This window comes from Oryx dammah, unplaced genomic scaffold, assembly GCF_014754425.2.
Source record: "Oryx dammah isolate SB20612 unplaced genomic scaffold, SCBI_Odam_1.1 HiC_scaffold_17, whole genome shotgun sequence".
In the NCBI taxonomy this organism is placed as follows: domain Eukaryota; kingdom Metazoa; phylum Chordata; class Mammalia; order Artiodactyla; family Bovidae; genus Oryx; species Oryx dammah.
The window spans coordinates 1,185,508-1,208,474 of NW_024070201.1; the positions used below are offsets into that span (position 1 = coordinate 1,185,508).

The 22,967-nt window shown below is 41.4% G+C and overlaps 1 pseudogene; it reads left to right on the plus strand.

Annotated features, from left to right (window-relative positions):
- Window positions 1-128: 128 nt before the first annotated feature.
- On the plus strand, window positions 129-20,405 carry LOC120876075 (annotated as a pseudogene).
- The last annotated feature ends 2,562 nt before the right edge of the window (window positions 20,406-22,967 follow it).

Below are 22,967 nucleotides of genomic sequence, written 5' to 3' on the forward strand. Positions count from 1 at the left end.
CACCCCCTTCCCCAGCCCGCTCTCGCTCTAGAAATAAAACTCCAGTTGGGCTTCAGGGCTGTTTCGCTAAAGACTTGTATCCGCCTGCCTTCTGCTTAAGCCTAGCCGTCCGAAAGGGAGCGGGAGGAATGCGCCCCGGGGCAGTCGGGGTTTCGGAGAGCGCGCGGCAGCGACTGGGTGTGCCTGCTCCAGGCAGCACCGGGTTCCGAGCTGGGGCTGCTCTGATCCTGAGTGTCAGTCTTGGCAGGTTTCAGGTTGAGGTGTGTCCCTGGGCCCTGGGGGTTCTGGCACAATGTGAACAATGAAATCGATGTAGACTTTCTCCAAGCATCTTCAGTGACCAGACTTAAGATGTCCTGGGAGGCTGGCCAGACTTCGCTTCCTTCCCTTCACTGAGATTTAATGGGGGTGGGGTGGGGGGGGTGGGCTTGTTTTTCAAGGAAACACTTCAAAGCAGTTCTCCTGGTGTGATCCAGGAATCAACGGAGGTAAATAGCTCTGTGCTCACTTTTTGGGTAACTGAGTTTTCTGCCATGGGCGTTTCTGAAGCTGTACCTGTAAGGGATGTTATGCTTGTTGTTTTCTGTTCCCACCTACTTCTCCACAAAATCTTGGTATTTTACTCACCTGGTCTTTCACACACACACACACACATACACACACACACACACACATAAACACCCACCCAAGTCTTACCCAGTCACTCCTGCCCTGCCATCCATTCCATACAACCCTGTTGAATCAGAGTCAAATCCTAGCTTTGTCATGTCCTAGCTCTGAAATCTTAAGCAAGTTATTTCACTTTTCTGGCCTTAGTGGAAAGCTTTCCTTTTCCTGTATGTGGAGTTTTCAGTCCCATAGGGCTACCCTGCCACATTGCTCTGGGCTCTGTATGCAGTAATTGGTTGACTACTTGTAACTGACCCCTCACTTGTTCTATTGGCAAAGCCCAAGCAGACATTTTTGTAATGGTGCCCTGCTGAGCAGTGCCCTTAGGTCTCCATCAAATGACTCAAGCCCAGGTCCCTTCTGAGATGTCCCTTTCCTTCAAGAGAAATCCTTTGTCTCACCCAATCCCTGGAGAACAGACCCCTCCCACCCAAGTACCCTTTTCTCACTGAGGGAAAGCTTAGCCACCTCTCATTTTGGAAATTTTCCAGGAAATTTGGACATGAGCTTCTGTACCCCTTTGAGCTCCAGGGATACAGGTCAATAAGCAATTAGAAAATAGTTTGATTAAGTGTCACCAGAGTAAAGTACGAGGTGCCCTGATCTATGTGAGAGGAAATCAGGGAAGTCTTCTCAGAGAAAGTGATACTTCAACTCAGTCCCAAGGGACCAGCAAGAGCCATTAGGTCACAGAGAGGCAGAGGGAAGATGATGGAGAATTCCATAAGGAGAGAGTCTCTGTGTGGCACACATGGAGACACGGAGATGACTGTGAGTCTGACTCATTCAACTGCAGGAGCAGGAAGTTCTTGAGTGTTATGCAAAGAGAGGTGGACTGAAGGAAAACATACAACTTAGAAAATGCCAGTTATGCTTTATTCAGGGACCTTATTGAAGACTATAGCCTGGGATACAGCCTCTCAGATGGCTCTGAGAAGCTGCTCCAAAGAGGAAAGGGAGGGCCAGGATATATAGGTGGTGGTAGTGGTGAGTGCTCAGTCGTGCCCGGCTCTTGCGACACCACGGACTGTAGCCCTCCAGACTCCTCTGTCTATGGGATTCTCCAGACAAGATTACTGGAGTGGGTTGCCATGCCCTCCTCCAGGGAATCTTCCCAACCTAGGGATTGAAACTGCATCTCCTAAATCTCCTGCATTGCAGGTGGATTGTTTACCACTGAGCCACTTGGGAAGCCCAGGATACATAGGAGTTTTTGTTTAAATAAAAACAAATAAGCAAGATGTCAAATATCAAAAGATGATTGCTAATCAAGAAAACAGACATCTCAGGTTAATGAGTTTTGTGCTCTTCTATGTATAGGAAGATGCAAGAGTCTGGGCTCATTGAAATCATTCCTTTGACACACATCTTAACTATCTAGGGCCAGTATCTTCTTATTCTCCATTCTGAATGCTCCTTAGTGGCTGATGGCTTGATGGCAGACAACAGTCTTTGTTTGCTGAAATAGCAGGCACTTTTTTTTTTTTTTTTTTTTCTGAAGAGTTGAGTGGAGAGAGAGGACTAGAGAGGTAGGCAGAGGGCCAGACAAAAAGGGTCCCATCAGTTTTGAAATCCTCATAAAGATCTGAATGATTTCCAGAAAGCAACAGGAATTCACAGAATGGCTACAAGTAGAGACTGATAAGATCAGATTTGCATTTTAGAAAGAACACTCTGGCAACTGGAAAATAGAGAGGGAAGGCTGTTCAAGTGATTTAGGAGCAGACTGGAGACCTGGATCCTGGTGCCAGCAAGGTGGGGCTCAGGGTTGACAGAGACTGGAGGGGGGAAGCAAGGATGATTGCCAAATTCTTGGTCAAGTACAAAAAACACAAAAAATCCTCCTGGACCTTAGCCCCCTCCCAGAGCTTTTAGCCTACCTTTCTCCATTATTTTATCAGAAGTTCAAAGAGGTCCACTCTTATTTCCATTTCATCACCTTACATTCCCTTGGTAAACAACTATGTCTGGGAGCAGAAGGTGATATGCAGATGTCCTTTGATTCTGCTGATGGACCTGGTGAGTCTCATGGAGTCATGTGGTTGGAATAGGGGAGTATGTGACTGATCCTAGGAGAAGCGACAGGGGTGCCATATTGATGAGATAATAGATACTTAGGAATCTAAATATCAGGAAAAAAAAAAACAAAAAACAAGAGACTGCCTGTGAACATGCAGCCAAGAGCCTAGGTGGCCTGGATGCTTACCAGTATCTCAAGATGACTTGCCAGTATCACAGGGAGGCAAGGCTCAAGTGTGATGGTGGCTTAGAAAATGAACCCTGGTTAATTGAATTAATCTCAGTGTTGAGGAAGAGGTGTGGGTAGAAGAAGGCTAGTCAGCATTGAGCACAGAGAAAGAAACCCAAGATAGGCAGTGCCTTCTGAGTTCTGTTATCTAAGTACTTTGCTTGGTGCTCGGGATGGCACACTAGTCTGGAGCACTCATGCCTTCATGGTGGTTTCCTGATCGCCGTGCCCGCCTTGTGGGTGTGATGGCATTTGTGCTGGGGGCCTGAAACTCTCTCTGAAAGATGAGGTGACATATTTCAGTCCTTACCTTTCCACAGGAGTAAATCCTGAGACAAAGTTTTTAATGCAAGTTTACTGGGGAAGTAGAAGCAAACAGGAGTAGGGAAAGGTGGGAAAACAAGACAAGGAAAGGAAGGTGGCCGATAAAGAGCGTATTGTAAGACCAGTTACCATTGTGGGCGACTGGGCATAGTCCTGCTGGGGAAGCTGATACAAAGCATGCACAGCAGCTGTGCAAGCCCCGCAAGGGAGCCAGAGTATCTACACACCACCTCTTTCAACCACGGGTTGAAGGCTGCTCCCAAGGGTGTGATAATTCTCCTCTACTTCCCAAGCCTCAGAAGCCAGGGAAGGCCCTCAGGCTGCAGTTGGAATTTGGACCAGTGTGCTCTGAAGGGGTCAGGGGTATTCACAATACCCAAAATTTTAGTCGCTCAGTCATGCCTGACCCTTTGCAGCCCCATGGACTGTAGCACACCAGGCTCCTCTGTCCATGGGATTTCCCAGGCAAGAATACTGTGGAGTGGGTTGCTATTTTCTTCTCCAGAGGATCTTCCTGACCCAGGGATCAAATCTCCTGCATTGCAGGCAGATTCTTTACCATCTGAGCCACTAGGGAAGCCCCCAATATCCAAATAAAGTGAAAGTCGCTCAGTTATGTCCGACTCTTTGCGACCCCATGGACCATACTGTCCATGGAATTCTCCAGACCAGAATACTGGAGTGGGTAGCTGTTCCCTTCTCCAGGGGATCTTCCCAAGCCAGTGATCGAACCCAGGTCTCCTACATTGCAGGCAGATTTTTTACCAGCTGAGCCACCTGGGAAGCCCTATATCCAAGGGGAGGTATAAATTCTAGAACACTTCATCTTCTCCAGGTTTCCAGCTCTCTACTTGGCCAGGATTGGGCCTCCTGAGTTCCCAGTCCAGCACCACTGTCCTAGACTTCCCCTGAACTGATGGAGCAGTCTAGTGCTTAGTGAAAGAACATCTCCCACTCGTTCCATGTTAAGACTAAACTATTAAGCCTTCCTCAGACACTTTGTTGGCTCTGCAGCATTATTATGTCTATAGCTAAGGAGACTTCCAAAGAGGAAAAGGACTGACTTTATTTTGAGGGGCTCCAAAATCACTGTAGATGGTGATTGCAGCCATGAAATTAAAAGATGCTTACTCTTTGGAAGGAAAGTTATGACTAACCCAGACAGCATATTTAAAAGCAGAGACATTACTTTGTCAAGAAAGGTCCATCTAGTCAAGGCTATGGTTTTTCAGTGGTCAAGGCTGTATATTACTACCTTGCTTATTTAATTTATATGCAGAGTACATCATGAGAAATGCTGGGCTGTATGAAGCACAAGCTGGAATCAAGATTGCTTGGAGAAATATCAATAACCTCAGATATGCAGATGACCTTTATGGTAGAAAGCAAAGAAGAACTAAAGAGCCTTCATAAAAGTGAAAGAGGAGAGTGAAAAAGTTGGCTTAAAGCTCAACATTCAGAAAATGAAGATCATGGCATCTGGTCCCATCACTTCATGGCAAATAGATGGGAAAACAGTGGAAATAGTGACTGACTTTATTTTGGGGGGCTCCAAAATCACTGCAGATGGTGATTGCAGCCATGAAATTAAAAGGTGGTTACTCCTTGGAAGGAAAGCTATGACCAACCTAGACAGAATATTAAAAAGCAGAGACATTACTTTGCCAACAAAGGTCCATCTAGTCAAGGCTATGGCTTTTCCAGTGGTCATGTATGGATGTGAGAGTTGGACTATAAAGAAGGCTGAGCACTGAAGAATTTGTGCTTTTGAACTATGGTGCTGGAAAAGACTCTTGAGAGTCCACTGGACTGCAAGGAGATCCAACCAGTCCATCCTAAAGGAGATCAGTCCTGGGTGTTCATTGGAAGGAATGATGCTGAAACTGAAACTCCAATACTTTCGGCCCCCTGGTGGGAAGAATTGACTCATTGGAAAAGACCCTGATGCTGGGAAAGATTGAGGGCAGGAGGAGAAGGGGATGACAGAGGATGAGATGGTTGGATGGCATCACTGACTCAATGGACATGAGTTTGAGCAAGTTCCGGTAGTTAGTGATGGACAGGGAGGCCTGGCATGCTGTGGTTCATGGGGTCACAAAGAGTCAGACACGACTAAGACTGAACTGAGCTGAAGGAGACTTCAGAAGACACGGGGCTTCCAGAAAGAAGCAGCTCCTTCCTGTGTGCCTTCTGAATAGAACCAAGGATACTGTGTACAGTCAGTACATGCTGTTGGGGACAAAAAGGTTTCTTCTACCCATTTAGGTTCTTTGGGCTGGTCTATTAATTAAATTAACATAAAACAGATTAATGGGCTTCCCTGGTGGTTCAGACGGTAAAGAATCTGCCTGCAATGCAGGATACCTAGGTTCGATCCATGGGTTGGGAAGATCCCCTGGAGGAGGAAATGGCAACCCACTCCTGTAATCCTGCTTGGAGAATCCCATGGACAGCAGAGCCTGGCAGTCTACAGTCCATGGGGTAGCAAAGAATCAGACGCGACTGAGCACTCATGAACCAACAAACAAATGAAAATAAATTAACATGAGGGAATCACATTTAATTACATACATATGGGAGCCCCAAAAAAGATAGTGAGAGGCTCCCTGAAAGTCAGGCAGTTGAGGCTGAGATGCCATATTCTGAAAAAAGAAGAAGGCAATAGGGGTCTGGAGTTTAAAAGGGGAGGAAGACAATTCACAGCAAGACAGCAAGAGCCAATGCTGGTCAATCAATGCTTCCTGTGCCTCACAGACAGTGAGAGAGAAAGGACCTTGAACAAAGAGACTCTGCTGGGTTTCCTCCAGCTTTCCAAACAGCCCATATGCTCTTAGTTACCTCCGGTGATAGCTATCTTCCTGGACCAGACTCTCCCTCTGAATTCTTTTAGGCAGTTAAGGGGGAGGTATGGCACCCCACTCCAATACTCTTGCCTGGAAAATCCCATGGACAGAGGAGCATGGTAGGCTGCAGTCCATTGGGTCGCTAAGAGTCAGACACGAATGAGCGACTTCACTTTCATTTTCACTTTCATGCATTGGAGAAGGAAATGGCAACCCACTCCAGTATTCTTGCCTAGAGAATCCCAGGGATGGGGGAGCCGGGTGGGCTGCCGTCTATGGGGTCACACAGAGTTGGACACGACTGAAGTGACTTAGCAGCAGCAGCAGTAAAACAACAATAGCAGCAACAATTCTTCCCGAGTCTTTTGTACCTTAATTGACTTCAGCTCAAACTAATCAATAAGCGTAAGTAGCATATTTTAGGGACATTCATTCTGAACTCTTTCAGTGCCAAATAGTAATTATATTTTCATCTCTAATAATAGTCATACATGTTGAACAAACCAGAGAGCAGAGTTTAGTGTTTAACTATTTCAAATGGACTTGAAACCAAAAAGAAAAATTTTAATAAAAACTAGACAAAGAATAACTTATCACACAGATCCTTAGAAAGTTGTTTCTGACAGCTGCACCACACCAAGATTCCTGGCACCAAAAGTAATTGTTCGCTTAACACCAATATTGTTTCCTGAAAATCCCTACTTGATTACAAAAGTCATAACCCCCACAGTCCTTCGCTGGTGACAATTACAGTGGCAGAGGGAAAGAAAGAGCACTTAGCACCATTGCCAGTATGTGATAGTCACACAGAATTTGTCTGTTTTCATGGCAAAATTTGAATGTCATGTTAACTGAAACTACAAATAAACAAAGTAGGGCTGAAAAATAAACCATGGCTGAAGATCATCTCAAAAGTAATAAAAATGGAAATTTTATGCTAGGAATTGGCTTCCAAGTTCTAATACACTGGAGCCATAGGGTAAAATGGTATATTTAGGATAAGCAAAAGGAAGTACACACAAGCAACCTACAGTTTGTGGCTCCAGGTTTTTCTTTTTCTGTTTTTCTTTTTTGTAAGTTGTTTGATCTCACTCTACATGTTTACATAGGAGCTTTTATAAATGGTGGCATGGCACTACTATTCAACATAGTTTTAGAAGTTTTGGCCACAGCAATCAGATCAGAAAAAGAAATAAAAGGAATCCAGATTGGAAAAGAAGTAAAATTCTCACTGTTTGCACATGACACGATCCTCTACATAGAAAACCCTAAAGACTCCACCAGAAAATTACTAGAGCTAGTCAATGAATATAGTAAATTTGCAGGATATAAAATTAACACAGAGAAATCCCTTGCATTCCTATACACTTGCTAAGTGCTAAGTCACTTCAATCGTGTCTGACTCTTAGTGACCCCATGGACTGCAGCCTACCAGGCTCCTCTATCCATGGGATTTTCCAGGCAAGAGTAATGGAGTGGGCTGCCATTGCCTTCTCTGAAACACTAACAATGAGAAAACAGAAAGAGAAGTTAAGGAAACAATTCCATTCACCATTGCAATGAAAAGAATAAAATACTTAGGAATATATCTACCTAAAGAAACAAAAGATCTATATATAGAAAACAATAAAACAATGATGAAAGAAACCAAACAGGACACAAATAGATAGAGAAATATACCATGTTCATGGATTGGAAGAATCAATATAGTGAAATGAGTATACTACTCAAAGCAATCTATAGATTCAGTGCAATCTCTATCAAGCTACCGACGGTATTTTTCACAGAATTAGAAAAAAATGTTTTCACAATTCGTTCAGTTCAGTTCAGTCGCTCAGTCACGTCCAACTCTTTGTGACCCCATGAATTGCAGCACGCCAGGCCTCCCTGTCCATCACCAACACCCAGAGTTCACTCAGACTCATGCCCATTGAGTCAGTGATGCCATCCAGCCATCTCATCCTCTGTCGTCCCCTTATCCTCCTGCCCTCAATCCCTCCCACCATCAGAGTCGTTTTCGATGAGTCAACTCTTCGCATGAGGTGGCCAAAGCACTGGAGTTTCAGCTTTAGCATCATTCCTTCCAAAGAAATTCCAGGGCTGATCTCTTTCTGAATGGACTGGTTGGATCTCCTTGTAGTCCAAGGGACTCTCAAGAGTCTTCTCCAACACCACAGTTCAAAAGCATCAATTCTTCGGCACTCAGCTTTCTTCACTAACTCTCACATCAATACATGACCACTGCAAAAACCATAGCCTTGACTAGATGGACCTTTGTTGGCAAAGTAATGTCTCTGCTTTTGAATATGCTATCTAGGTTGGTCATATCTTCTCTTCTAAGGAATAAGAAGCGTCTTTTAATTTCATGGCGGCAGTCACAATCTGCAGTGATTTTGGAGCCCCCAAAAAGAAAGTCAGCCACGGTTTCCACTGTTTCCCCATCTATTTCCCATGAAGTGATGGGAGCAAATGCCATGATCTTAGTTTTCTGAATGTTGAGCGTTAAGCCAACTTTGTCACTCTCCTCTTTCACTTTCATCAAGAGGCTTTTTAGTTCCTCTTCACTTTCTGCCATAAGGGTAGTGGTGTCATCTGCATATCTGAGGTTATTGATATTTTTCCCAGCAATCTTGAATCCAGATTGTGCTTCTTCCAGTCCAGCGTTTCTCATGAGGTACTCTGTATAGAAGTTAAATAATCAGGGTGACAATATACAGCCTTGACGTACTCCTTTTCCTATTTGGAACCAGTCTGTTGTTCCATGTCCAGTTATAACTGTTGCTTCTTTACCTGCATATAGGTTTCTCAAGAGGCAGGTCAGGTGGTTTGGTATGCCCATCTCTCTCAGAATTTTCCACAATTTATTGTGATCCACACAGTCAAAGGCTTTGGCACAGTCAATAAAGCAGAAATAGATGATTTTCTGGAACTCTCTTGCTTTTTCGATGATTCAGTGGATGTTGGCAATTTGATCTCTGGTTCCTCTGCCTTTTCTAAAACCAGCTTGAACATCAGGAAGTTCATGGTTCACGTATTGCTGAAGCCTGGCTTGGAGAATTTTGAGCATTACTTTACTAGCATGTAAGATGAGTGCAATTGTACGGTAGTTTGAGCATTCTTTGGACTTCCCTTTCTTTGGGATTGGAATGAAAACTGACCCTTTCCAGTCCTGTGGCCACTGCTGAGTTTTTGCTGGCATATTGAGTGCAGCACTTTCACAGCATCATCTTTCAGGATTTAAAAAAGCTCCACTGGAATTCCATCACCTCCACTAGCTTTGTTCGTAGTGATTCTTTCTAAGGCCCACTTGACTTCACATTCCAGGATGTCTGGCTCTAGGTGAGTGATCACACCATTGTGATTATCTTGGTCCTGAAGATCTTTTTTGTACAGTTCTTCTGTGTATTCTTGCCATCTTTTTTAAATATCTTCTGCTTCTGTTAGGTCCCTACCATTTCTGTCCTTTATCGAGCCCATCTTTGCATGAAATGTTCCCTTGGTATCTCTAATTTTCTTGACGAGATCTCTAGTCTTCCCATTCTGTTGTTTTCCTCTATTTCTTTGCATTGATCACAGAGGAAGGCTTTCTTTTCTCTTCTTGCTATTCTTTGGAACTCTGCATTCAGATGCTTATATCTTTCCTTTTCTCCTTTGCTTTTCACCTCTCTTCTTTTCACAGCTATTTGTAAGGCCTCCCCAGACAGCCATTTTGCTTTTTTGCATTTCTTATCCATGGGGATGGTCTTGATCCCTGTCTCCTGTACAATGTCATGAACCTCAGTCCATAGTTCATCAGGCACTCTCTCAGATCTAGTCCCTTAAATCTATTTCTCACTTCCATTGTATAATCATCAGCGATTTGATTTAGGTCATACCTGAATGATCTAGTGGTTTTCCCTACTTTCTTCAATTTAAGTCTGAATTTGGTAATAAGGAGTTCATGATCTGAGCCAGTCAGCTCCTGGTCTTGTTTTTGTTGACTGTATAGAGCTTCTCCATCTTTGGCTGCAAAGAATATAATCAATCTGATTTTGGTGTTGACCATCTGGTGATGTCCATGTGTAGTCTTATCTTGCGTTGTTGGAAGAGGGTGTTTGCTATGAGCAGTGCATTTTCTTGACAAAACTCTGTTAGTCTTTGCCCTGCTTCATTCTGTATTCCAAGGCCAAATTTGCCTGTTACTCCAGGTGTTTCTTGACTTCCTACTTTTGCATTCCAGTCCCCTATAATGAAAAGGACATCTTTTTTTGGGTGCTAGTTCTAAAAGGTCTTGTAGGTCTTCATAGAACCGTCCAGCTTCAGCCTTCAGCTTCTTCAGTGTTACTGGTTGGGGCATAGACTTGGATTACTGTGATACTGAATAATTTGCCTTGGAAACGAACAGAGATCATACTGTCATTTTTGAGATTGCACCCAAGTACTGCATTTCGGACTCTTTTGCCGACCATGATGGCTACTCCATTTCTTCTAAGGGATTCCTGTCTGCAGTAGTAGATATAATGGTCATCTGAGTGAAATTTACCCATTCCAGTCCATTTTAGTTCACAATTTGTATGGAACCACAAAAAACCTCAAACAGCCAAAGCAATCTTGAGAAAGAAGAATGGAACTGGAGGAATCAACCTGCCTGACTTCAGACTATACTGCAAAGCTACAGTCATCAAGACAGTATGGTACTGGCACAAAGACAGAATGTAGATCAATGGAAGAAAATAGAAAGCCTATAGGTAAACCCATACACCTATCGACACCTTATCTTTGACAGAGGAGGCAAGAATATACAATGGAGAAAAGACAATCTTTTTAACAAGAGGTGCTGGGAAAACTGGTCAACTACTTGTAAAAGAATGAAACTAGAATACTTTCTAACACCATACACAAAAATAAACTCAAAATGTGTTAAAGATCTAAATGTAAGGCCAGAAACTATAAAACTCCTAGAGGTAAACATAGGCAAAACACTCTCCAACATAAATCACAGCAGCATCCTCTATGTCCCACCTCCCAGAATAATGGAAATAAAAGCAAAAATAAACAAATGGGACCTAATTAAACTTAAAACCTTCTGCACAATTAAGGAAACTATAATGAAGTTGAAAAGACAGCCTTCAGAATGGGAGAAAATAATAGCAAATGAAGCAACTGACAAACAACTAATCTCAAAAATATACAAGCAACTCCTGCAGCTCAATTCCAGAAAAATAAACGACCCAATCAAAAAGTGGGCCAAAGACCTAAACAGATATTTCTCCAAAGAAGACATACAGATGGCTAACAAACATATGAAAAGATGCTAAACATCACTCATTATCAGAGAAATGCAAATCAAAACCACAATGAGGTACCATCTCACACCGGTCAGAATGACTACTATCCAAAAGTTTACAAACAATAAATGCTGGAGAGGGTGTGGAGAAAAGGGAACCCTCTTACACTGTTGGTGGGAATGCAAACTAGTACAGCCACTATGGAGAACAGTGTGGAGATTCCTCAAAAAACTGAAAATAGAACTGCCATATGACCCAGCAATCCCACTGTTGGGCATACACATTGAGGAAACCAGAATTGGAAGAGACACATGTACCCTAATATTCATCGCAGCACTGTTTCTAATAGCCAGGACATGGAAGCAACCTAGATGTTCATCAGCAGATGAACAGATAAGAAACCTGTGGTACATATACAGAATGGAATATTACTCAGCCATTAAAAAGAATACATTTGAATCAGTTCTAACGAGGTGGATGAAACTGAAGCCTATTATACAGAGTGAAGTAGGCCAGAAAGAAAAACACCAATACAGTATACTAACACATATATATGGAATTTAGAAAGATGGTAATGATAACCCTGTATGCGAGACAGCAAAGAGACACAGATGTATAGAACAGTCTTTTGGACTCTGTGGGAGAAGGCGAGGGTGGGATGATTTGAGAATAGCATTGAAACATGTATATTATCATATGTGAAATAGATCACCAGTCCAGGTTTGATGCATGAGACAGAGAGCTCTGGGCTGTTGCACTGGGATGACCCAGAGGGATGGGATGGGGAGGGAGGTGGGATGGGGGTTCAGGATGCAGAACACATGTATACCCGTGTCTGATTCATGTCAATGTATGGCAAAACCACCACAATACTGTAAAGTAATTAGCCTCCAATTAAAATAAATTAATTTTAAAAAATAAAAGAAAGGAAAACACACACAAAAAAAATAAATAAACCCTACCCCCCCCAAAAAAAAAATAAATAAATGGTGTTGTTGGTACTGGACCAACTCATATCAGCCTATTTAACCCATGATGTGGATAAATGGTGGCATTTGTTGTAACCACCACAGGGCTGCTAGTTAGTGTTGGTGATCCAGCGTGCCATCCTCTATTATCTGCTCCTTTTGAATTAAACATCCAAGATTGACCTCAACCATCTCTACTGGCTGAACCATCACTCACTATTCTTTCCAAATTATACCTCCTCTGACACTTTTGTTGAAAGCTCCAGATCAATGTTATGTATTCAACTGTTGGTTGGACATTTCCACCTGGAATACCCACACGCCTTTAAAGTTCAACCAGCTTTAAACTAAACATATCCTACTCTTCCCTCATTTTCTTAAACTTGCCCCTTTTCTTCTTCATGGCTCACTATGGATAGAATTTTGGGGTATTATCGCAGCCCACCAATTTCATGAAGCTGTGTATTTGAAGATACTATTTCTCTGTCTGGAATCATTCTCTCCTACCCCTCAGCCAGGAAAACATCTCTTCCTTCTCTAAGATCCAGCTCAAGGGCTGTCTCTCTTGTCAGATTCACCGACCCCTTTGACTGCCACAGTCTCAGAACAAGCAGAGTCTGTGTCCCCAAATCTCATTTAAAACTGCTCCCATACCATGCTGTCTGTTCTCTGACGTCTCCTTTACCTTGTGGTTGTCAATTTGTAATTTATCTGTCTTTCTGATTGTCAGCTCTTCTGTGTATCTCATTCTTATTACCTCCTAGACCCTAGGGCAGGATCCAGATAGGGGAAAAGAGCAGGACTGTAGCAGAGATTTTGAACTTGGAATCAGACAACCCAGGATGCAAGCCTTAATTTATCTGAATGCTCCTTTTTCTATCTAGTAGGGTTCAGAGACATAGCTACATTTTAATCATTTAAAATTTTATAAACTGTATCTTCTGAACTCAATATAAAATCTACCTTCTGTGAAAATAACTCTATTTTCTGGTTCTACTGCTGGTTAACCACTTAAATTAGGAATTCTTCAGTAAATCTCTGAGGAGGCAAAGAGAAAAAGATACAGTTCCTCTATTGGTAGAGCCATGGAACGGATGTTACAAGGAGATTTTCTGTAATCCTACAGGTTGAGTCATGTTTCTTAGCACCAGCTCTAATTCTATGCTCTTAATTGCTCTTGAGCTATTTTTTCCTCTTTTATTTCTGCTGTGCGTTTTGTTTCAAACCAGATCCTCACAAAGTGAAAGAGGATAATTAAGCCTGATATTTAAGCCTTTTGATTAATTTACATTTTATAGAGGGAGGAATGATGACTAGCTTTTTTTTTTTTTCTTATAACAATACCAAATAAAAATTTTGTAAAGTTATTTCTAGAAAGCGTTACCAGATCTGCAACTTATTTTCACAGGATATAAGTAATAGCTATCATTGATACACTCTTGAAAAATGCTTTAATAAGAATTTTTTTTTTGAATTACCAATGAAGCCATTGGTTTTGAGCACCAGAAAAAAAATCTTTTCTCATATTAATTTTACATCGACTTTTATTTTATAAAGTTCATGCCATGATAAAGACAAATTCTAGTAATTACAATTGAAAATTCAGCTTGCAGTCGAGGGAACCAAGGAAGGTTTGTGGTGTTTGAAATATGATGATCATACATCTTTGAAGAAGAAACTATTTGCAATGGAATAAACATGTTAGATCATAATGTAAAGGTCAAATCCTGGCCAATCAGTCAGATTATTTTTTAAAAATTACATTAAGGATACCATAAAAGCCTGACATTAAGGGCAGAAGAGTAATATGTAATCTAAATTGTGAGATGACAAAGAACCTACCATTTATTCTATAACTGAAATCTACCATTATTCTATACATTAATTGCTAAGTGAAAGATCTTAGCAGCAAGTGAGTTCGGAAGAGCATGTGGACCCTCAGCGTGGGTTTGATGGTTCATCCTGAGCTTACTTCTGCCTCAGCTTTTCCTTATTTATTTTTGGCTGTGCTGGGTCTTCGCTGCCACACACAGGCTTTCTTTAGTTGCAGGGAGCGGGGGCTACCCTTCATGTGGTGCACGGGCTTCTGATTTCAGTGGCTTCTCTCACTGTGGAGCACAGGCTCCAGGCACGTGGACTCAGTAGTTGTGGCTCATGGGCTCAGTTGTTGTAGTGCATGGACTTAGGTGCTTGCTTGTGAGATCTGCCCCAACCAGGGACTGAACCCGTGGCCCCAACGCTGGCCGGCAGGTTCTCAACCCCCAGACCACCTCTAGGAAGCCCTACCTCAGCCTTTCTATCCAGTTTAACAACTATTTACCTCAGCCTGTCCTATTAGACTGAACTTTCTTAGGTGCAGGCACTCTGCTCTTTTCATCTTTTTTTTTTTTAATTGAAGGATAATTGCTTTATAGAATTTTGTGGTTTTCTGTCATACATCAACAAGAATCAGCCATACACTCATGTCCCCTACCTCCCAAAATCCCCTCCTACCTCCCTCCCCATCCCACCCTTCTAGGTTGCCACAGAGCCCCTGTTTGAGTTCCCTGAGTCATACAGCAAATTCCCATTGGCTGTCTATTTTACATATAATATTGTAAGTTCCCATGTTACTCTCTCCATACATCACACCCTTGCCCTCCTCCCATCCCCTCTGTGTCCATAGGTCTGTTCTCTATGTCTGTTTCTCAACTGCTGCCCTGAAAATAAATTCATCAGTACTGTCTTTCTAGATTCCATATATATGCATCAGTATACAACATTCATATTTCTCTTTCTGACTTACTTCACTCTGTATAATAGGCTTTACGTTCGTTCACCTCATTAGAACTGACTCAAATGGGTTCCTTTTTATGGCTGAGTAATAGTCCATTGTGTATATGTACTACAGCTTCTTTGTCCATTCATCTGTCGATGGACATCTAGGCTGCTTCCACGTTCTAGCTTGTAAATAGTGCTGCAATGAACACTGGGGTACATGTGTCTTTTTCAATTTTGGTTTCTTCAGGGTATATCTCTTCATCTTTTAAACCATGCCTAGCATGGTACCTAGCATAGAGCAGGCTCTTGCTAAATACTTAATGAATCTATATATGAAAACATCAATAGAGTGTTTTTAAAGACAAAAAACTCCAAACATTCATAGAACTAAAGCAGAGCTGTTCATTTCATCATCACTCCTTGACAAAGGAACTGTCTCTCACAAACACAACTGGCTGTGTCCTGCAGAAGTACAGGGTGTAACTTATAAAGCCAGGAGTTTTATTTCCTTTCCAACGACCTCCTTACATGTAACCAAAACCTGCCACCCAGGTCACATTGGTTCAGTTGGCTGATGAGACCAATAACCCATCGCTGACAGTGACAATAGTAAGGGACCTGTTAGATGTAAAGATTGACTGTGTGGTTCCATACATCACTCTCTTTTTTCTGAGTATAAATGGTATTTATAAAATAATATAAAAACATATAAATATAGGGGGGAAAATCACCACAATCTTTCTATTAACATTTTGGTGTTTCCTTTACATTTTTAAAATAATTGAAATGAAATTTTATCAGTTTTGTGTCTGGATTACATCATTCTGAGAGCATTTTCCATGTTACTATATTTTTCTCAAAAACATCCCTTTTAATAGCTGCATATATTTTGCCTCAAGGAATACCATACTACAGTGTATTTTTCACTGCAATAAATAATGCTTGATGGAATAATCTTTTACATAAATATTTTAAGCCTTTTTATATAGAAATATGATATAGTACACTTACATGTATCCATTAGCCAGGTCCAATCCATTTCCCTTCCTCTGGTCCAGATTGTTTTAAGGCAAATTCTAGATATTCTATTATGATGTCATTTACTTTTATGTATTAAATAAATTATTCCATATATTCTCTCTATGTATTTACATATATTATTGTTTTTATAATAATACATATTGTTAGAGTATAATATATACTCAATTTTTAAATCAAATATCCAGTCAGCTGTTCAAGCATACCAAATTTTATGGCACTTCATTTATTGCACTTTGCACATGCTATGTTCTTGTTACAAATTGAAGTTCTGTGCCAATGCTGTGTCAGGCAAGTCTATCAATACTGTCCTTCCAACAGCATATGCTTGTTTTGTGTCTCTGTTATATTTTGCTAACTCTCACATTTCAAACTTTTTCATCATTATTATATTTGTTATAGTGATCTGGGATCAGTGATCTTTGATGTTACTATTGTCATTGTTTTGGGGTGCTACCATGCACACAAAATGGCAAAACTTATTGATAAACATGGGTTCTGACTGCTCCACCAACCAGCCCTTCCCCATCTCTCTCTCTCTCTCCTTGGGCCTCCCTATTTCCTGAGACATAGAAATACTGAAATTAGGCCAGTTAATAACCCTACAACAGCCTCTAAGTGTGCAAGTGACAGGAAAAGTCACACATTTCTTTTAAAAGCTAGAAATAATTAACCTTAGTGAGGGAAGCCGAAAGCTAGGCCTCTTGCACGAAAGGGTTAGCCAAGTTGTAAATGCAAAGGAAAAGTTCTTGAAGGAAATTAAAAGTGCTATTCCAGTGAACACACAGAAATGGTTAAGAAAGAGAAATAGTCTTATTGCTGACATGGAGAAAGTTTTAGTGGTCTAGATAAAAGATCAAACCAGCTGCCACATTCTCTTAAGCCAAAGCCTAATCCAGAGCAAAGTTTAACTCTCTTCAGTGCTCTGAAGGCTGAGAGAGGTGAGGAAGCTGCAGAAGAAAAGTCTCATAGCAGAGGCTGGTTCATGAGGTTTAAGGCAAGAAACTCTCTCCATAACATAAAAGTACAAGTGCTGATGTAGAAACTGCAGCAAGTTATCTGGAAGATCTAGCTAAAATAGTTACTTAAGATAGTTATTTAAGGTGGTACCATTAAATAACAGATTTTCAATGTAGATGAAACAGCCTAATATTGGAAGAAGATGCCATCTAGGAATTTCATAGCTAGAGAGGAGAAGTCAATGCCTGACTTTAAACCTTCAAAGGACAGGGGCTAATGCAGATGGTGACTTGAAGTGAATGCCCATTTACCATTCCTAGGGCCCTTAATAATTATGCCAAATCTACTTTGCTTGTGCTCTACAAATGGAACAAGTTTAGGATGATAACACATTTATTTACAACGTAGTTTACTGAATGTCTTAAGTCCACTGCTGAGATCCTGCTGCTCAAAAGAAAAGAAAAGGTCCTTTCAGAATATGACAGGTCATTGACAAGGCACCTGGTCACCCAAGAGCTCTGATGAGGATATACAATAAGATTAGTGTTACTTTCATGCCTGCTAACACAAGGTCCATTCTGTAGCCCATGGATCAAGGAGTAGTTTTGACTGAAAGTGAAGCGACTTCTTGTGACCCCATGGACTGTAGGCCACCAGGCTCCTCTGTCCATGGGATTCTCCAGGCCATTTCATTTTCCAGAGGATCTTCCTGACCCAGGGATAGAACTCGTCTCCCACATTGCCAGTAGATTCTTAACCGTCTGAGTCATCAGGGGTTCCAGGTTTGACTATCAAGTCTTATTACTTAAGAAACATCACTTTATAAGGCTATAGCTGTCATAGTGATTCCTCTGATGGATCTGGGCAAAGTCTATTAAAAACCTTCTGGAATGAACTCACTATCCTAGATGTCATTAAGAACATTCAGGATTCATGGGAAGAGGCCAAAATATCAACATGAACAGGAGTCTGGAAGAAGTTCACTCCAGCCTTCACGGATAACTTTGAGGGGTTCAAGGCTTCGGTGGCAGCTGTACCCACAGATGTGATGGAAATAGCAAGACAACTGAAAGTGGAGCCTGAAGATGTGTCTGAATTCCTGCGATATTGTGATACAGATTTAATGGATGAAAAGTTGCTTCCTTTGGGTGAGCAAAGAAAGTGGTTTCTTGAGCTGGAATCTACTTCTGGTGAAGATGTTGTGAAGGTTGTTGAAATGACAACAAAGGATTTAGAATATTAAATCAGCTAAGTTGATAAAGCAGCATCAGGGTTTGAGAGGACTGACTCTAATTTTGAAAGAAGTTCTATGTGGGTTAAATGCTGTCAAACAGCACTGCATGCTATAGAAAAACTGCTCCTGAAAGGAAGAGTCAATCAATGGGGCAAACTTCACTGTGGTCTTATTTTAAGAAATTTCCACAGCAACTACCCCAACTTTGAGCAACTACCACACTGATCAGTCAGCAGCCACCAACATCAAGGCAAGACCCTCCACCAAAAAAAAATATTAATAACTTGTTAAAGGTTCAGATGACAGCATTTTTTAGCAATAAAGTATTTTTAAATTAAGGAATGTACTTTTTAAAGACATAATTCAGTTGCACACTTAATAGACTACAGTATAGTGTAAACATAACTTTTACATGCACTGGGAAACCAAAAAATTCATGTGACTCACTTTATTATGATATTCATTTTATTTCAGTGGTCTGAAACTGAATCCGCAATATTTCTGAGGTATGTCTGTTGATTCCCAGGTAGTACTAGTGGTAAAGAACCCACCTGCCAATACAGGAGTCAAGAGACAGGGGTTTGACCCCTGGGTTACAAGATCCCCTGGAGGAGGACATGGCAACCCACTCCAGGATTCTTGCCTGGAGAATCCTCACAGACAGAAGAGCCTGGCAGGCTACAGTCCATGGAGTTGCAGGTCAGACACTACTGAAGTGGCTTAGCACACATGCTCACATGTCTGCACATAAATCTTTGATCACATTTCTGATTCTGTCCTTGGGATAGAATGTTAAAAAATGGAATTCTGGGTAAAGATGAAAGCTCTTGATTGCTTATGATATCTTGCCAGATTGCTTTGCTGAAAACATTCATCCATTTTCACTCCCATGAGTAACAGGACAGCCCCATTTTCCTTCACCCTAACCAACAACCAGTCATTGAACTGATAGTTTGAAATGCATTCTGAAAGAATCCTCTTCACCCAGAAGCTAATGGTGAGGTCTTTGGAGTCAGTCAAGGCTGAGAATCAATCCTTAGCCTGTGTAGCCCCACGATATGTGAGTCAGTCTCTGAACATCTGCTTCCTTTCAGTAGATAAAAATACATAATACATAGAGTTTTGTCATGATTAGATGTTATAATATTTATAAAGTGCTTAGCGTGGTCCTGGCAAACAGTTCAAAAAATGCCTGTTTTAGACTAAAAGTCCCATGAGGTCATGTCTATTGTGGGTGGTTTCTTGTATTGCTCTTGTTTTGCCTTCACTTAGTGTCCAGTGAGGAGCTAGCACTCAATAACCAATGCCTGAGGGCTCAGATGAGGAAGGGTGAGGAATACAGCCCTGATGGGTCTTCAGTCAGTCTGTCTGACAGCAGAAGGGAGGTGACCCTTGTCTTGCGGAGCCTCAGCCCCTCCAGCTCACTCTGGCCCTGACCAAGCCTGCAGCTGCTTGTCACTGATCCTGGAGGCTCTTCATCCACAGATTCAGAGCAGCAAGGTCTTCACTGTATGAATGAGAGAAGTTCTGTAGAGAAAGGGATATTGCCAGAAGTTTTACCAAGAACATGAAGGGCATTTTCTCTTTCAATGGCTGGGGGACTTTATGGCCAGTAAGCCTATGTCCTCGCCCTCAAGGATGCCACTCAGCTCTGGGGGACAGTGTGGGGACCCACCAGAGTGTTTCAAGCATGCCACCTGGCCCCAGATTCACTTCATGGGAGTTTTGACCTCACCAACATCTGTAATACAACCCCTGACTTAGACGCTGTGGCTTCAGCTAGTAGGGAGAGTGCAGCTTTTTTCCTGATGCTGGTGAACAGGCTGGTGTGAGGAAAAGAAGCCCCAATTGCTCTGTGCCCCTGTGTACTGCATCCCAGAGGGAGGCATCCTCTGTATAGCTGGAACAGGGCACAGGGCCAGCTGGATGCAGGCCGGTCAGTCTGTGAGGACCGGAGGTGTGGCTTGGCCTTTCTCACAGACCTCTGGTCCAGAGCAATCTCCTAGGACCAGGGAGGCCTGGGGCTCCTGTGGCATCTCTGCTGAACATCACCACCTATGTGAAGGCCTAGCTCCTGCCTACCATTCATTCTAGAATCTATCTCTCTACCTTGTCTTTGGAACGCTCATGGGTGGTTCAGAGAAATGATGGCTCCTCTTTTTTCTGAGAACTACTTATCTTTTTTTCAAGGAGGAGCTTATCTAATTGACTTGCCTGAAAAATGCAGTGACTCTGTATTAGCAATACTTGGTCTATTTTCTTAATGAAAAGTCAATATCCCCTTCCTAACATCATACATAAAAATAAACTCAAAATGGATTAAAGACTTAAATGGAAGGTCAAAAACTATAAAGCTCTTAGAGGAAAACATAGGCAGTACATTCTTTGACATACATCACAGCAAGATCCTCTGTGACCCACCTCCTAGAGTAATAGAAATAAAAACAAAAAAATGGGATATAATTAAACTTCAAAGCTTTTGCACAGCAGAGGAAACTATAAGATTAAAACACAATGCTCAGAAGAGAGATAATAACTGCAAATGAAACAACTGACAAAGGATTAATCTCCAGAATATATAAGCAGTTCATACAGCTCAGTATTAGGAAAAAAAACAGCCTAATCAAAAAATGGGCAGAAGACCCTAAATAGACATTTCTCCAAAGAAGACATACAGATGGCCAATAAATAAATGCATGAAGTGTTCAACATCACTCATCATTAGAGACATGCAAATCAAAACTAGAATGAGGTATCGTCTCACACCAGTCAGAATGGTCATCATCAAAAAATATACAAAACAATAAATGCTGGAGAGGATGTGGAAAAAAGGCAGCCCTCCTACAGTGTTGGTAGGAATGTAAATTGATATAGCCATTATGGAAAACAGTATGGAGAATCCTTTAAAAATAGGCATAACTCTACCATTATGACCCAGCATTCCCACTACTGGCATACATCCCGAGGAAGCCATGACAGAAAAAGATACATGTACCCTCAGTATTCATAGCAGCATGGTAGCCAGGACATGGAAGCAGCCTAGATGTCCATCAACAGATGTATGGATGAAGAAGATGTGGTACATATATACAAAGGAATATTACTCACCATAAAAAAGAATGAATTTGAGTCAGTTCTGGTGAGGTAGATGAATCTAGAGCCTGTTATATAGAGAAGAAAGGCAGAAAGAGAAAAACAAATACTAACACATATATATGAAATCTAGAAAAGTGATACTGATGAACCTATTTACGGGGAAGGAATGGAGATGAAGATGAAGAGAATGGACTTGTGGACACAGTCGGGGAGGGAGAGAGTGAGACGAATGGAGAAAGCAGCACTGACATATATACTCTATTAGGTGGAAGATGGACCGCTGGTGAGAAGTTGCTGTGTAGCACAGGGAGCCAGCCTGGTGCTCTGTGATGACCTGGAGCAACGAGATTGGGGGAGGGGAGGGAGGCTAAGGAGGGAGGGGATGTATTACATAATTATGGCTGATATGTGTTGTTGTATGGCAGAAACCAACAAACATTGTAAAAATTCAAAAATATATTTGAAAAAACGTCTGTGTTCCACTGAATCCTCAAGGCTAGGGCAGTAGCCTCAGTGCTATCTATCTGTAACTGGAGTAATTAAACATGTCCTGAAGCCAAATATAAATATAAATATATATATACACACACACATATGTGTGTGTATTAAATGAATAAAAAAATGCATGTCCCTTAAGGTTAATTTAATTACTAGTAACGTCCTGGGCTTATTAGCTATTTGCATATCCTGTCTATCACTTTAAAATTCATGTCCTCTGGCCACTGAACAAGGGAATTTGTTAGCTTTTACCAAGTCTTTAAAATGTAACTATACTTTATATTCAAAAAGTTCACATCTAAGAATTTATCTTAAAGAAACAAAGCAACTATATTCACAAATACATATATATTTATTATATTAATTATATACTTCCAATTTTTTTATAATCAGAAAAAATAATGTGATTTTGGGAGAAAACCAAAAAATAGAAAAATTTCCATAGGAAATTATTAAATAATTTTAGTTGCTGGACACATTAAACCTAGCTTAATTAATCCTGAGAATCCCAGTGATCACCCATTCGATTATCTATTATCTAGTCTATTATCTATTATAGATTTTATCTGGACCGACTGGACACCATTTACTTTTCAATTTTCACAAGAACTTGGTCAATGAGTCACCCATATTTACTGCTTATTGTTTAATATGAATCCTTGTAACCATTTGAAAAGTCTCTCTCCAAGGGAAAGCTCTCCGCTGGGTGTTTACTCTGTCTGGGCCAGTCATCAACATGAGATCCAGCTCACAGTTTCCTTTGCACTTTGTCCTTTTTTATATAATCTCTGTTCAAAGATGCACCAGGATTTGAGACTACTGTTTTAGGTTGTTAAGTCAGGACATGCCTCAGTTTCATGGGAGGCAGTGTGGTCATGCAGAAAGAACAAGATATGGATTCAGATTTAAATCTCAGCTTTACATTTATTAGCTGTGTGATCTTGTTGTTGTTCAGTTGCTAAATCATGCCTGACTCCATGTGTGACACCCATGGATTGCAGCAGTCAAGTCTTCCCTGTCCATCACCATCTTCCAGTTTGCTCAAACTCATGTGCATTGACT